Below are 15,729 nucleotides of genomic sequence, written 5' to 3'. Positions count from 1 at the left end.
CAGATATTTTATATATGTGTGAGAGATAAAAAAAAGAATTAAAAGTGTTCCTAGTAAATTTTCTGTACGATATTTTTCACACTACTAAACTAACTGTGATATAAGTGATAAAAATTGTTAGGGTGTGTCTCTGTGCTGAATATACGCAGGCCTTTAAGTGGGCCGGGTCTTACCGATGCTGAACACTGGTACCCCTTTCAGACACCCGCCATTTTTTTCATCCCACTTAAAGCCCTCAATATACGTATATTAAAGAAATGGTACAATAAAAGTTTTGTGCAGCCAACAGTAGTGTTTATAAAAATTAAGTGATAGAGCTTTATCTAGTATGAAAATAGCACTTGTACCTTTATTGACATGTACGTGGGATCTGTAGTGTAAAGAGAAGGTCGTAATCAGTTTCAATGGTACAAAAGTGACGTGACATATGTTTGAAAGATTACATGGTTTTAGGAGTAAGGTATAGAGGTAACAAATAAGAAGTAGAGTTTGTTATGTTTAAACAAGTATGTAGTTTTGTAAATTAGGTACAGCGTTGATTTGTGTTGAGAAATAAATTTGGCCGAGATAAAGAAAATGTCGCACGTTTGGAAATTATGCTTGTCCTGGAAATAGTGGTGAAGGGAGGGGGGTGGGATATTTATCTGTTAATAATTTAAGGCAGATAAAACAAAAAACAGATATATTATGTGTACAGCTTGTGGGCTCATTTTTCACACAGAGAGGTATATTTGAATATAAGCCAAGGGAGGTGTTGTACTTCAAGCATGTTTACAATGTGCAGACATTACATGGAGAGCAAATACACAAAGTAAATATGTAACTTTCTTTGGATATGTACGCATGGTTTGAATAATTTGATGATAGTTTTAGATATAGTGTACAATGCCCGATAATGCGGGGCAAGAGAGGGTGAACGAGGTATTTCGGAGAGAGACAGCTGTGGTATATTCTCAGTATTAGTTTGCAGAGGGATAGCTGCGGGTTGGTGTTGTGCTGTGTTGCAGAGGTAGAGCTGCGGGCTCCACTGTTTGCAGAGGGAGAGCTGCTAGACGTGGTCTTGCATAGGGATAGCTGAGGGCTGTTGATGTGGGCGAGGGAGGGTGAAGGGGGTATCTCATAGAGGGAGAACTGCAGTATATTTGCAGTGTTGGCTAGTGGAGGTAGAGCTATGGACCGAACGGCTTGTACAGAGAAACCTGCAGGCCCGACGGCTCGCAGATGAAGAGCTGCGAGCCGACCAGTGGTTCGCAGAGGGAGAGTTGCGAGCCGGCTCGCAGAGGAACAGCTGCGGGCCAACTGGTATAGGGAGAGGTGCGGGCTGTCAACTTGCAAAGGGATAGCTGCGGGACGGTGATGTGGGGAGAGGGAGCATGAAGGGGTATCTCGCAGAGAGTGAGCTGTGGTATATTTCCAGTGTTGGATTGCAGAGGTACAACTGCGGCCCTGACAGCTCGCAGACAGGGCTACCTCTGTAAGCCAACACTGGAAATATACTGCAGCACTCCCTCTGCCAGATACCACCTTCACCCTTGTTCGCCCCACATCACCAGCTAGCAGCTATGCCTTTAGAAGCTAGTCCGTCAGCTCACAGCTCTGCGACTGCGAGCCGTCGGGCCCGCAGCTCTACCTCTGCGAGCCAGCCCATTAGCTCGTAGCTGTGTGTCTGCTAGCAGGCCCATCGGCCCGTTGCTCTCCCTGTGCCAGTTAGACTACAGCTCTCTGAAGCATAGCCCCCAACAACCTTCTCGGGCCTGCAACTCTCCCACTGCGAACCACCGGTCGGCTTGCAGCTCTTCGTGTGCGAGTTCTCGGGCCCGCAGTTGTATCTCTGAAGCCAAGAATGGAAATATACGCAGCTCTCTCTCTCTGCAAGATACCCCCTTCTTGTTCCCTCTCTCCACATCACTGTCCCACAGCTATCCCTTTGCAAGCCGATGGCCTGCACCTTTCCCTATACCAGTCAGCCCGCAGCTGTTCCTCTGTGAGCTGGCCCGCAGCTCTTCCTCTATGAGCCAGCCCACCGGCTCGTAAGTCTCTGTCTGTGAACCATAGGTAGGCTCGCAGTTCTTCGTCTGCCAGTCCTTGGGCCCGCACTTGTGCTTCTGCAAGCCAAGACTGGAAATATATTGCAGCTCTCTCTCTGCGAGATACCCCCTTCACGTTCCCTCTCCCCACATCACTGTCCCACAGCTATTCCTTTGCAACCCGATGGCCTGCACCTTTCCCTATACCAGTCAGACCGCAGCTGTTCCACTGCGAGCCGGCCCGCAGCTCTTCCTCTGTGAGCCGACGGGCCGCAGCTCTCCCTCTACGAGCCAGCCAGTCGGCTCGCAGCTCTTCCTCTACGAGCCAGCCCGCTGGCTCTCAAGTCTCTGTCTGCGAACCACGGGTCAGCTCGCAGCTCTTCATCTGCCTGTCCTCGAGCCCGCAGTTGTAGCTCTGCAAACCAATCCTGGAAATATACCACAGCTTTCCCTCTGCCAGATACTCCCTTCACACTACCTTGCTGCACATCACCGTTCGTATGTATCCTTTTGCAAGGCAACAGCCCGCAGCTCTCCCTATGTGAGTCGGCCCGTAGCTGTCCCTGTGCGAGCCGGCCCTTAGCTCTCCCTCTGCGAGCCAGCACGTAGCTGTTCCTCTAGGAGCTGACGGCCCGCAGCTCTCCCTGTACGAGCCAGTCCATGGGGGGAACGATTCACTCCCACTGTGTGCTATTTTTATACTAAATAAAGATCAGTTTGTTTAGTTTTTATAAACAGTACTCTCAGGGGCACAAAGTGTTGGTTGCCGTCCTAAAGGACAAGTACATGTAAATTAACTAATTACGATGTTTTCTGCTGGTGTTAAAGCTCCGTACACGACTGGCCTGGCACATTACCAAAATGAGAATGACACCTTACTTAATCTCTCCCCCCTCTCCATCTCCATGTCAGTCGTTTTTGTTGCTCTCTAACAGTTGATCTGTTTTTGATTATGTACAACTAAAGGAGTGACCTAGTCCCAAAGTGGTGACTAGGACTACAACACGCACTACCAATTTAACCGTATGTACATTCAACGCAAATTTTAATGAAAATTCTCTTCAATTCAGTTTAACACGATATGCATTGGAATATCAAATATTTGTATGTTAGTTATTTACATGAAAACAAACGATATCATAACAACATTGTAGTATAACAGAATTTTTCTGTGCAAAAAAATCGCAGAACCCAATGCATTTTGGGACGCTTGGTCCCTTCATCAGGGTTATTCTGTAGAAAGAAAAGGAAAACTTTTCAAATGCTGCACCTTGGGATCGGTGTTTATAATTTGAAGTGAAACACTCATGTGGTTCTCAAACGCATTGTGCAGCCCTCACTACAGTGATGTGAAAGGTGTATGGTAGAAGCACCACTTACTATCTTCACACAGGTCAATACTGGGGACAGCATCACGGGGAGAAAATAACAACAACAGATAATAAATGACAACCGCCTAATTGATCCGATTCAATGTCCTGCTTTTTTACCAAATTTCATGATATCACATACCTGCTGGTCAATTACTGACTCGGCTTCTAAAGATGACAGCCGGTTTAAAAATTGCATGTGTATGGAACGCCTGTAGGTGAAAAACACCTAATCATTAACTGCCCTTTAAAATTGTGAACACCAAGACCAAAAGAAATTACCTCAGCTCACCTCTTGACGCAAATAGGGGGGCATGTACAGATCACACAACCGTAAAAACGTCTCGGTAAAACTGTAATGTCAAAACCATAATGTCAATTTCATAAAACACAGCACTATTCGCTGACTGGTAGAGCAAATGAAGGAATACACTGAAGTGACACTGACCTCACAAGCACTTTTCTTTAGCTGACGCTTATGGTTGTTGGCGCATGCAAAAAGCCTCTGGACTCCCTGTGTCCCGCTTCAACCTACCAAGTAAGGACAATCGTTAAAGACCAGTAAATTGCTTTCCCAAGTTGCTGCCAGCCATTTAAATGTTCCTCATGAACTGCTAACGAAACTAACACACTCGAATTCAGAATACGTCGACAATGCTCACCGTTCAAAAGTCTCTACTGATGCCGAGTTCCACAGCCGTGACGATAACGTAAACGTAGTGTATTCCTCACCTCGTCACACACTGCCGTCCACCCGTCTAATTAAAAGCCTAACTTCCTGATGGTCGTTGCAACGCGATGACGCAGTCGTTGGAAATCTAGACACTAAAAGCGGACTCAAAGTTTGTCATGAAGATCAACGACGGAGCCGAAACAATATAAAATATGAATGTTTCAAAGTTTGCTCAAGTGATAACCCGGTTGAACTCAACAAAATAATACGACCTAAAGAGTACTCGGGGCGCAAGTGCTCTGACGAAAACAAGGGTGTGCATCTAGTGCATTAGTGCCTTTGAGGATCAACAAAAAGCAGTGCTATAAAGAAATACATGCAGCATGAGTGTTCACAATAGAAACAGCTAAAAGATAATATTACATCAATACCAACATTAAAAATCCTTAGTTCGATTAATTTACAGGACTTTTGTTTAGGTAATTCACAAAACTATTATTTCTGCTGATTGTCATTTTCAAGCACATTATTATTGACATACGGCCAACTTAAAAAATGGATAATCCCCCTGTGTGTCTGTGTTTTTAGTAATGTCAATGAGCCTCAATTGTGTGTATTGGTCACATTAAGTGATTTATTCTTAATAACCAACTCACGCGGATCCCTCACTGATTCACAAGTTGCTTGTGTGTGTTTATAAAGAAAACATGCCATCTCCAGTTTGTCATTGAGACCATGTGGCATAATGGTCTGGAGTCTCTTAATCCAGAAAACTTCTCTCTGCAAAAGGTTTTTGGAATTGTCTCTACCTGGAGTTTTCAGAACTTGTTCTATAATTTGAAATTCGTGTTGCGCGATAGTGTGGCGTTGTTCTTCCCAGTGTACCGCCAGGCTGGAGGTAGTACTTTTTGTTTGAATTTTACTTTTGTGTTCGGTTAATCTTATTTTCATCTTTCTCTCAGTTTTTCCCACGTATAACAGCCCGCATGGGCATTTGATTGTGTAAACAACATTTTAAGAATTGCAATTAGTGCTGCTTTGGAGTTTGATTTTCGCCCTGGTTCTAGTATGTAGCAAAATTTCTCCAAGAATAGCATTATTGCAATGAATGCAATTCCAATACTTGTGTGTTCCATTTTTGGTGGTTTTGGATTGCGTCATTGATTGTGATTTCTTATTTTTAGATAATATTTCTTTGAGATTATGTGCTATTGTGTACGCAAACAAGGGTTTGTCGCAAAACACCTTATTGAAATCTTTTTCTGACTCTAGTAAGTCCCAACGCTTGTTGATAATGGTCCTTATCTCTGTCGACACAGTAGAGTATTTTGACATGAACACCACTCGGTTGTTAGGTTTTTTCATAACCTTTTTCAGCAGTTGTTCTCTGGGTAAGAGTTTGACTTTGTTCAATTGTTGATTCAAAAGATCTTCAGGATATCCTCTTTGGACGTAGTTGGTTTTTTGTTGCTGCAATGTTTCTTCACACACCTTGTTATTAGACAAGATACGTCGGGTTCTTAAGAACTGAGACACAGGTACATTTTTTATTAAAGATGGTGGATGAAAACTGCTGTGTTGTAGAGCATTGTTTTTATCTGTGGGTTTCTTAAAAACACGTGTGTTAACTTGACCTGATTCTATTTCAATCCATACATCAAGGAAAGAAAGTGCATTTTTGTTGATGGTATGTGTGAATTGGATCCTCGAGTCTACTAGATTTAGTGTGAGTATGTTGTTGATCAGTGCTGACTCTGATTTGTTCCAAATAAGGAAAATGTCATCAATATAACTGCGAAAAAATACCAAGCCTTCTTGCCACGTTGAATCGGAAAGGATGTAATCGTTTTCAAATTTTGCCATATACGTGTTCGCATAGGCGGGCGCTCCTGGAAATCCCATGAAAGTTCAGTTTAACTGAATGTAGAACTTCTCTTTCCATGTGAAATAGCTGTTCTGTAAACAGAACTCCAGTAGTTGTAAAATAAAGCATTTAGGTGTGTCCAGATTTTCTTGTCTGAGTAATGCCCATTCTACAGCTTCCAAGCCACTTGCGTGTGGTGTTGAGGTATATAATGCAACCACGTCGATGGTACAGAGAATTCAATCTTCAGTTACCTCCTCATTTAATACACTCAAAATTCGCAAAAAGTCGGTTGTATCTTCTACATAAGTTTTCCAACTCTAAACCAACGGTTGCAGATGAGCATCAGTATATCGCCCAGGGTTTTCAAACAATGATTCGCATCCAGACACGATCGGTCTAAACGGTGGATCTACAAGACTTTTGTGTATTTTGGGTAATAGATACATTTTTGGTCTCCTCAGGAACTGATTTGTAAGGTATTTTTTTGTTGCTGTATCAATCCAATGAAGATCTTCTGCTTGATCTAGTATTTTACTCAAGGCTTCTGCTATTTCCGCGGTGGGATCTTCAGTTAAACTTCCATATGTTGCCTCATTGTTGACATGTTCAAGAACTTTTCTTTCATAATGGTCTGAGTCCATATTCACTAGACCGCCTCCTTTGTCCACTTTTTTTTTCAAAGATATATTTATTAAATGTTTACAGCTTACAATCTGGGAAGGCACCATCACAGGATCCCGCGCAGGGGATCGGAAAACCTCAGCATGACCATAACAATGAAACGATTTGCCTAGATCGACACAAAGCCAGCTCCTATGCTTTGTCGATAAGCCAACTGAAGAACACAGTTTCTAAACTTAATGGAGCTGTAAAAGAAAGTCTTTGCAGAGGTACAAAGTTAACAGGCAAGTCCGTAGAAAGTTTGACTTCCTCCTGTGAAGGAAACCTCCCCAAGGTGCATCAGTGTAATGCTAAACATGAAATAAAGAACATAAGGGAAAGAAAAAGAAAAAAGGAAGAGAAAAAAAAAGCAGATATAAAATTATCCCAATGTGGGACAATAGCAGAATAAGAGCCAAAGAAAAAACCCCAACACCCACCCCCCACCCTACCCGTGGCGGCGGCAAAGCACAAAGATTCGAGATGTTGTGTGACACATGACTCTAATCAAAATTGAAAGAGGTGGAGGCTTCTAATGGAAGAGGGACAAACAGCAGCCGGGAGGCCTCTGGAAAGGAAGGAAACAAGGGGTCCCCATTTAAATTCAAAATTCTTAAAGTCATCTCTGAAAATATCAGCCATCCGCTCCAAGCTAAGCAGTCTCCAGAGGCGGGAGTGCCAGAGTGACACAGCAGAAGCCTCCCTCCGCTTCCAAGCGGCCGCAAGGGTGACTTTAGCCGCCGCAATACAAAGCCACATAATCATTTTATCGGCCCGTGTCTGATGTACTAGGGGGGCATCGTGCAGCCCCAGAAGCACTCTAGCCATGGTAGTGGGAATGGGGTAACCCAGCATATCCTTTATATGCGCCAGGATTTCTTCCCAGAAGGGCCGGATAGCCGGGCAGTCCCACCAAATATGCTGGAAGTCCCCAAGTAAACCACACCCTCTCCAACATCTATCCGAGGTGGTGGGAAAAATCTGCCTGAGTTTGGCTGGGTGCAGACACCAGTCCATCATGGTCTTCAAGTGAGTCTCCCTGAGTTCTGTAGAATGATTGAAGCGCGCAATGTCAGACCAGAGGTGCATCCACTCCTCGTCAGAGATAGGGCGGTGGATCAAGTCTTCCCACATAGACATATATCTGGGGCGTGGGGATGAAGCTGTTTTGAGTAAGAAACGATATATGAATGAGATCACCCCTTTCATACTGGTAGTCTTAGTGAGATAAGCCTCAAATTGCGTGAGAGGCCGTGTAGCAGCCTCCCGCACTTAAGGAGAGAGGGCCCAATGCATCAATTGCGTATAATGATATTGTTCCGTGTTCTCTAGTTGATAGTCTTGTTTGCACTAATCAAAAGTGAATGCATCAAAGTTGTGGAACCAGTGCGTTAGAGCCAGGCAGCCACCCTTTCTCCAAGCGTCAAAAGGACCCTCGTGTTGGGCAGGAGTGAAGGCTGGATTAAAATGGAGTGGAGTAAACGGGGATGGGAATGTGGTCCACCTGTCATCGCCCGAGACCGATTCCCATATTTTTAGCGTGGTGCGTGTAGGGGTGCTAATGTATGTGTGCCGGGGTCTGTCCTGTCGCGCGCGCCACACCAGGTCCCAGATGGTTCGCCCCGTCACACTGCGGTCCATATGGAGCCAGTGTTTCTCGGAGTCCCGTTGGGACCATTCAGTGAGGACTCTCAGCTGTGCTGCTTTGTAATAAAGGAGAATGTCCGGTAGGCCCACTCCGCCAGCAGAGCGGGAGCGACGTAGTAGCGTGTAAGAGAAACGTGCTCGACTTCCCTGCCAGATAAAACGCAGGATCATGGACTTCACTTTGCGGAAGAAATCGGGCTCCAATTCGATAGGTAAGGCCTGAAATAGGTAAAGAAGTTTGGGCAGGAGAGTCATTTGGATCGCATGGATGCGGCCTAGACAAGAAAGGAACAGAGGCTTCCATTTCGTGAGTTCCGATTGAATACATGCTAGAATGGGAGGGAAGTTGGCGGCAAAGAGTCCCCCAAGTCTCGGCGTTGGAGGAGGTGGCCCACGACAGCGGGGTAAGCGATTGAAGTCGGAGAGCCTCTGTAGGTGAGAGGGTAAGATTAAGTATATAGGATTTGGCTAAGTTCGTTTTGAACCCTGATACTAGTTCAAAACGCTCCAGTTCCCCCTGCAAGGGCGGCAGGGATGACTCCGGCTCTGATAGGGATAAGAGGACATCGTCTGCAAACAGCGATATCTTATGGGATTCTCCCGTAAATGGAATTCCTTTGATGGAAGGATTGTTCCTGATCGCTAGAGCCAAGGGTTCAAAAAGGAGGGGTGAGAGGGGACAGCCCTGGCGCGTACCTCTCGAGTGGAAAAAGGTGGAAGAATGTACCCCATTAATCACAACTCTAGAGCGAGGGAGACGGTAGTTAGCTCTCACCATGTTAAGGAATTTAGGCGCAAAACCGAATGCCCCAAGAGTGCAAAATAGGAACCCCTTATTGGCCTTTTCAATCAAGTGTATGTTTCTGCGGGTATTGTCGTGCGTCTGGCGCCCTTTGATAAAACCCGACTGATCAGGGTGGATGAGGGCGGGCATGAGGTCATTTAGGCGTTTGTCAATAATCGAGGAGTATAATTTAGCATCAAGATTTAGTAGGGCAATCGGCCTATAGGAGGCGCAAAGCTGAGGGTCCTTCCCCGGTTTGGGAATCACGGAGATCACTGCTTCAGACATGGTGTCGAAGGTTGAACCATCTTCCGCCATTTTATTGAAAAGGCGGACAAGGTAGGGAGCGACATCGGGGGCAAAGGTCTTGTAAAAAAGAGCCGTATAGCCGTCCGGCCCCGGAGCTTTGTGAGATTTCAGGTTGTGAATAGCCCCGGTAACATCCTCTAAGGTGATAGGAGCGGTGAGTAACTCATTCCAAGAAGCCGACACCTGGGGCAGAGACAGCGACTTGAGGTATTCCTGTTGGGCATCCGTGTCTAAGGAATCCCGAGAGTATAGGTTCCCATAAAAAGACCCAAAGAGCTCCGCCTTGTCCCCGTCCTTATGGGTAATAGCTCCCGAGGGATCCAAGCTGCTGCCTATGTACTCCTTCTCTCGTTTGCCTTTCAAATGTCTGGCAAGGTGTTTTCCAATTTTATTGCCCTGGGTGTATGATAGGTGTCGTAGCTTAAGAAGCGTGAATTCCGCCCTGTTATTATAAATGGCCTTGAGTTTACCCCGGAGGGCCGTGAGGCCGCGGAGTGTTTGCCGTGTGGGATTGGCCTTGTGAGTGCGCTCAAGGGCCGACAGTTCAGACTCCAGCAATTCTCTCTCATGGGCACGCTGCTTATTCAGTGCCGCGTTGAGAGCTATACACTCCCCTCGGATAACAGCCTTCAATGTATCCCAGGTGATAAACTCCGAGGTATCTTCCGGCCTATTAGTGTTGAAGAATTCCGTAATGGCGGTGCGGATTTTGGAACAAGAGTCCTTATCCCGAGTAAGTGACGGAGGGAAATACCATCTGGGAGTGGTCGAGGCCGTCCCCAGCCAATTAAGACAAACAGAGAACAGGCTATGATCCGATACCGAGAGGGGAAAGATCTTGGCGTCCTGTAAGACACCGTACAGCGACTGGCTAACAAAGATGTAGTCCAACCGGGAGTATGTACGGTGGACATGTGAATAAAACGTATAATCTCTCGAGTGTGGGAAAAGAGCGCGCCAAGTATCAAGGAGGCCCAGATCATGCATGCGTTGCTGTGTCTCCCCTGAAAAGGACCCCAAGCCTGCTCGTTGAGCATAGGAACTGTCCAATTCTTTTTGCCATGTCAAATTGAAATCGCCCATAAGAACCAGCGGGCCCTCTGCAAAATCAGTCACTTTCCCCAGGAATGCGTGTAGGAAACCTGTCTGACCAGTGTTGGGGGTGTACTATGCCGCAAAAGTACAGACTTTTCCTCTAAGGCGGCCTTTAATCATCACCCAGCGCCCCTCCCTATCGCTCTGAACCCCCAGTGGTTGAAAATGCGTGGAAGAGCGAAACATAATGGCCACCCCTCGATGTTTCGTAGGGGCTGAGGACTTGTAAATTAGGGGAAAGAGTTTGTGTCTGAAACGTGAATCTTCGGACCTGGCTAGATGCGTCTCTTGCAGGGCTACAATGTCAAGGTGGTGATCAATAATATATTTCCATACTTTGTGATGCTTTTGGGGAGAGTTGAGACCCCTAACATTCCAAGTACCTATTGATATCAGCATCATATTACATAAGGAAAACTACAGCCCATCCCAGCCCACAAAAACCCGACATGCCGCCATCCCCAAGCTGCCCCCGGAAGAGGCAGGAGGCCAGAGCCCATGAGCCATGCCTTCCCGAGAACAGAAAAATTCCCCATAAATCGTGCGGAAAAGCCGCCACCATCACCCCCCCCCAGCCCCCCTAGGAAAGAATGAACAAAGAAAAACATAACAACCATTTGCACGTAGTTGATGGTCCCGTCGTGGAGCCAATACGGCCCCTCTGAGACCACAGGGGGTAACAGGTCCGAGGACCCAGTTACGCCCGCCTCGGCAGGGAAGTTAACCAGAGGCAAATGTATGCGGCTCTCAAGAAGGCCACAAAAACAGAAAGGCCAGACTTACCGTCGGACCACGCCTAGACACTTGCACTAAGAAGGCAGCTACATTAGAAGATAGAACAATCAACATCAATGTGGCACAAAGAATGCATCCGAAAGCTAGCAAGGATACACCCAGGAGTGCCTGAACCACAGAGCTAGTATCAAAAGGAAACAACATCAGTCTTACTTATGAAGCCTTCAGCGTCCATGACCCCACTTTCTCAACGGGAGGAATCCTCAGTCCCAGAGGCAGCGGTCATAGCAGGGTACAGAACTCCCCCGGCAGGAGCCGGCCCCCGTCGTGAATCAGCGGAGGCTCCCAGGGGCACCCGCCAAATCCGAAAGCTGACCAGGAGGCAAGTTGTATAGCCCCCGTAGCCTCCAGCAGACGATCAGCGCCGCACCCTGCGGGACCAGGCAAAAGAAGAAGAGGCCCCTCGGGTGGGACCGCCACTTGCGCCCTGGACGTCGGCATCCCCACCAGAAGGAATGCCCAGCAAATCCAAGCTGTCCTGGAGGTTGTTGATATGGCGTCGTTTATTCTGAAATTCAAAGCTGAGCCCAAATGGATACGTCCATCTGTATCTGATCTTGTCGTCCCGCAATTTAGTGGTAACAGGTCTGAGCAGTTGTCGCCGGGCCAAAGTCGCTGGTGCGACATCCTGGTAAATGGCGCAGGTGTGATCTTGGAATGCGATGGACTCCCTAGCTCTGGCTGCCTGGAGAACAGCCTCCTTGACCTTATAGGAGTGGAATTTGGCCAGGACGTCCCGCGGTCGCTTCTTCTCTCCCTGCTGCAGGGGCCCCACCCGTTGCACTCTGTCCAGTTTTATTTTGAGAATCTGTGGAGACACGATCTCTGAGAAGAGACCCACCACAAAAGCCTCTAGATCCGGACCCTCCACGCCTTCCTCCAGGTCTCTAATGCGTATGTTCTCCCTCCGAGCCCTATACTCGAGATCTTTTGCCCGGAGCTGCGATTGCTGGAGCTGCTCCTTAAGGAAGATAACATCGTCCCGGAGACTGGTAGAGAGCTGCTCCTGCTCTTGGTGGTGGGCTTCGAGGTCCATGACTCTGGTGCCGACTGAGTCCACATCCCGCTGGAGGGAGGACAGCCTCTCGGTCAGGTCTGCTCGCAACTGGTCAATGGAAGTTTTGATATCATGCCCAATGTCTTTGCGTAGTTCAGATTGGAAGTCTTTAAACATAGTTAGCAGATCAGCTTTCATGAGCGCCATCTCAGCGGAGCCTGCGTCCCCTCGTGGCGAAGAACGCTTGTCTGCAGTCGGAAAGAAATCGGAGACCTTGTTTGAAGTCTTGGCCGTTGACTTCTTAGGCGGCATAAGGCAAACCCGTGCGAGTCGTGCTGATGGAAGTAGCGCTGAACGCACCCACGTCGGACAGAGAAATGATTGTAGGCAACGGAGCTAGGAGTGAACCCCTTGCCACCAGACTCCGCACCCTAACTCTAAGGAGCGCAGTCAGAAGACTCCCGGGAAGACACCCGTGACCCCGGCAACAAGAGGAAACGTGAGGCTCCAGAGTGCAACAAGGCCCTTCGGACAATCCTGGTGCGTTGCTCCCACGACGGACCACTGCAGTGGGGGCAGGAAGATGCTGGATGGTGAGGAACTGGGTCACCCCCCATGAGGCTCACAGATCTGAAGCGCTGGCGGGACGCGCAATGTGGAGGAGCTGAGAGGGCGAGACAGCGCTGAGTTGCGGTGGAAGACAGGCCCCGGCCCAACAAGCTGCACCCAGAGAGGCCACCCAATGTCCAGCTGAACAGAGATTCCGTGTGTGAGGCTTAAAGGGGCCCTCTCAGGCAGAGCCGACAATCGAGTCGGGGCCGCAGGGCATGAGAGCGAAAAATCGTCATGAAACAGCGCGATGCCGCCATCTTGGAGTCAGGCACTTAGGCGAAGACATCAGCCGGCCGTTGCTACCGAGTGCCGGTAGTACCGCTGGGGCCCCCAGGCCATCCCTCACTTGCCTCACGGTCAGGTGCTCTCCAGGGGTCCACACAGCCACAGCGGAGCCGCACAGGGCACAGCCGCCATCATGAGGGCGCCGCCATGTTGGTCCGGTGCGCACCCCGCGATCCGAACGTCGGAGGAGAACGGGGCCGATCCAGCCACGAGCAGCACCCGCCGACGCCCCCCGCCGCTGCCCAAGAGCGTCACACGCTCGCAGCCGTCTTCGGTGAGTAGGGAAAGTCGCCGCAACCGCTGAGAAGCCCTGCCAGGCGGCGCGCGATCCGGGAGCCTAGACGGATTAGGTCCGGTCGGCCATCTTGCCCGGCCACGCCCCCCTTTGTCCACTTTTTGAAAGACGACACATGGGTTCCTGGCTAATGTTGTCAAAGCACTGTATTCCGCTCAACTCAAATGTTTGGATTTTCTGGTGTATTGGATGTTTTTGAGGTCTTTTTTGACAAGTAGTTCAAAGTTGTCTAGGGTTTTGTGTGACACTGGAGCCATGAATGTGCTTTTAGGTCTGAATGTAACTGGTGATATTTCTTGATTAGATTCCTGAGGGCATATGTTAGTGAAAAAATTCAGTAATCTCAAAGTTCTCATGAATTTGTAGAATGCCACTTCTGTCTTCAATTCTGTTGTATTATAGGTACTGACAAAAGATGTTCCTTTATTCAGCACTGCTTCTTAAATTTTGTCAATTGTACGGTTGAGATGGTAATTACAAGGCTTTGGTTTGGCTCCTGAGGCCTTTCTTGCTTTTTTCTTTTTCTTTGTCCTCTTCTTGTTATGGTGGGACGCTGATTGTTTTGTCCTGGTTTTTGTCTTGGATTTGTTCCGGCGGTCGACCCTGATCCTTGCCCCCTTCTAAAAAAGAAACACTGGGGGTAGTTGCTGAAATATTCTCTTCTGTTTGTTTGCTGATATTTTTAGCTCCCTCAGTGCTCTTCAAAGGTGCTCTTGTATCTTTGTTAATATGGTGCAGTGTCATGCTTGCTAAGTTGCCGATAGAAGTGTTAATGTAATAATGGTAACGTTTACATGTGCCATTTAGTTGTGAATATCAGCCTAATTATAAAGATAACAATTTTTCAATACAGTGTCTACAAAGTTGTCTGTACTGAGTTGCAGAGGAAGTGCTCTTGGATGGTGGGGTGCGTGTGACGGTGGGTTGGGGCGGGGGAGGGGAAAAGTAGGAGGTAGTAGATTCACATATAAAATGGGAAGGTGAATCTAAATAAATAAATAAATATGTGCTGTATGTCCGGTGACACTACCTGCCACCCTACTGTTCCCTTATTCCGCTCTACTGCCATACAGCATTCCCTCTGCAAGCCGCGCCAGTGGAACTTATCTAATTGTATGTCATTATTTTAACATATTGAGCAGATATAACAAAGAATTGAAACTTTTTTTTCTTTCTCAGAAAATTATTTTGTTTGGATTAAAAATTGAAAATGCCTTGAAGAACTGAAATAAAAGGAAAGACAAAAAGGCCATCTATCTAAAGAAAAGTCAAAAATGCGGATTACAAGTAAATGAGAGTACTATAAAAAGACTTTCTGCTAGTAAAAACAATTTAAAAAAAAAGTATTATGAACATTTAGGTGCTGATTCCGATCCGGTAAAAAAAAATCCCGTACGAATCGTATCTGTATTTTTTTATGTACGAATCGTACAAGTCCCGTACAAACGGGCAAGTACGATTCGTACGTGGAAAATACATACGAATGACATTGGGAAAAGTCAATGACACGTCCTCGGACAGTTTTATGTACGATTCGTAAAACTGAAGTCCGAGCGCACAAGTACGATCCGTACCGTCCGTCCGAATATACAAACGCAGGTAATAGGCTCCGTCCGAATATACAACCGCATGTAAAACGTCCCGTACGGAGCAAACTGTCTACCACCCCTACCCTGGGCACACCTGGGTGAGGGGTACGAGTCATACGGGCCCCCCCAGCCTCCCACCCCTCCCGCGTACATCCGCGCTGTACCCCAGCACCCCCCCATGTCCGCGCTGTACCCCAGCACCCCCCATGTCTGCGCCATACCCCAGCACCCCCCCATGTCCGCACCGTACCCCAGCACCCCCCCATGTCCGCACCGTACCCCAGCACCCCCCATGTCCGCACCGTACCCCAGCACCCCCCCATGTCTGCGCCGTACCCCAGCACCCCCCCATGTCTGCGCCGTACCCCCAGCGTAGGCGCTGGGGGTATGCACCGTACATACGCTGGGTGGGGGTACGCACCGTACATACGGGGGGTGGGGGTACGCACCATACATATGGGGAGTGGGGGTACGCACCGTACATATGGGGGGTATGCACCGTACATACGGGGTGGTGGGGGTACGTACCATACATATACGGGGGTGGGGGTACGGCGCGGACATGGGGGGTGCTGGGGTACGGCGCAGACATGGGGGGGTGCTGGGGTACGGCGCGGACATGGGGGGGCTGGGGGTACGGTGCGGACGTGTGGGGATGGGGGTACGGTGCGTACCGGGCCCCCTTTTTGCCGTGCTTCATGGCGTACTTAGCTTTTCCGGCACT

The sequence above is a fragment of the Triturus cristatus genome, chromosome 6 (genome assembly GCF_964204655.1).
Source record: "Triturus cristatus chromosome 6, aTriCri1.1, whole genome shotgun sequence".
Taxonomy (NCBI): domain Eukaryota; kingdom Metazoa; phylum Chordata; class Amphibia; order Caudata; family Salamandridae; genus Triturus; species Triturus cristatus.
This window is presented reverse-complemented; position numbering follows the sequence as displayed.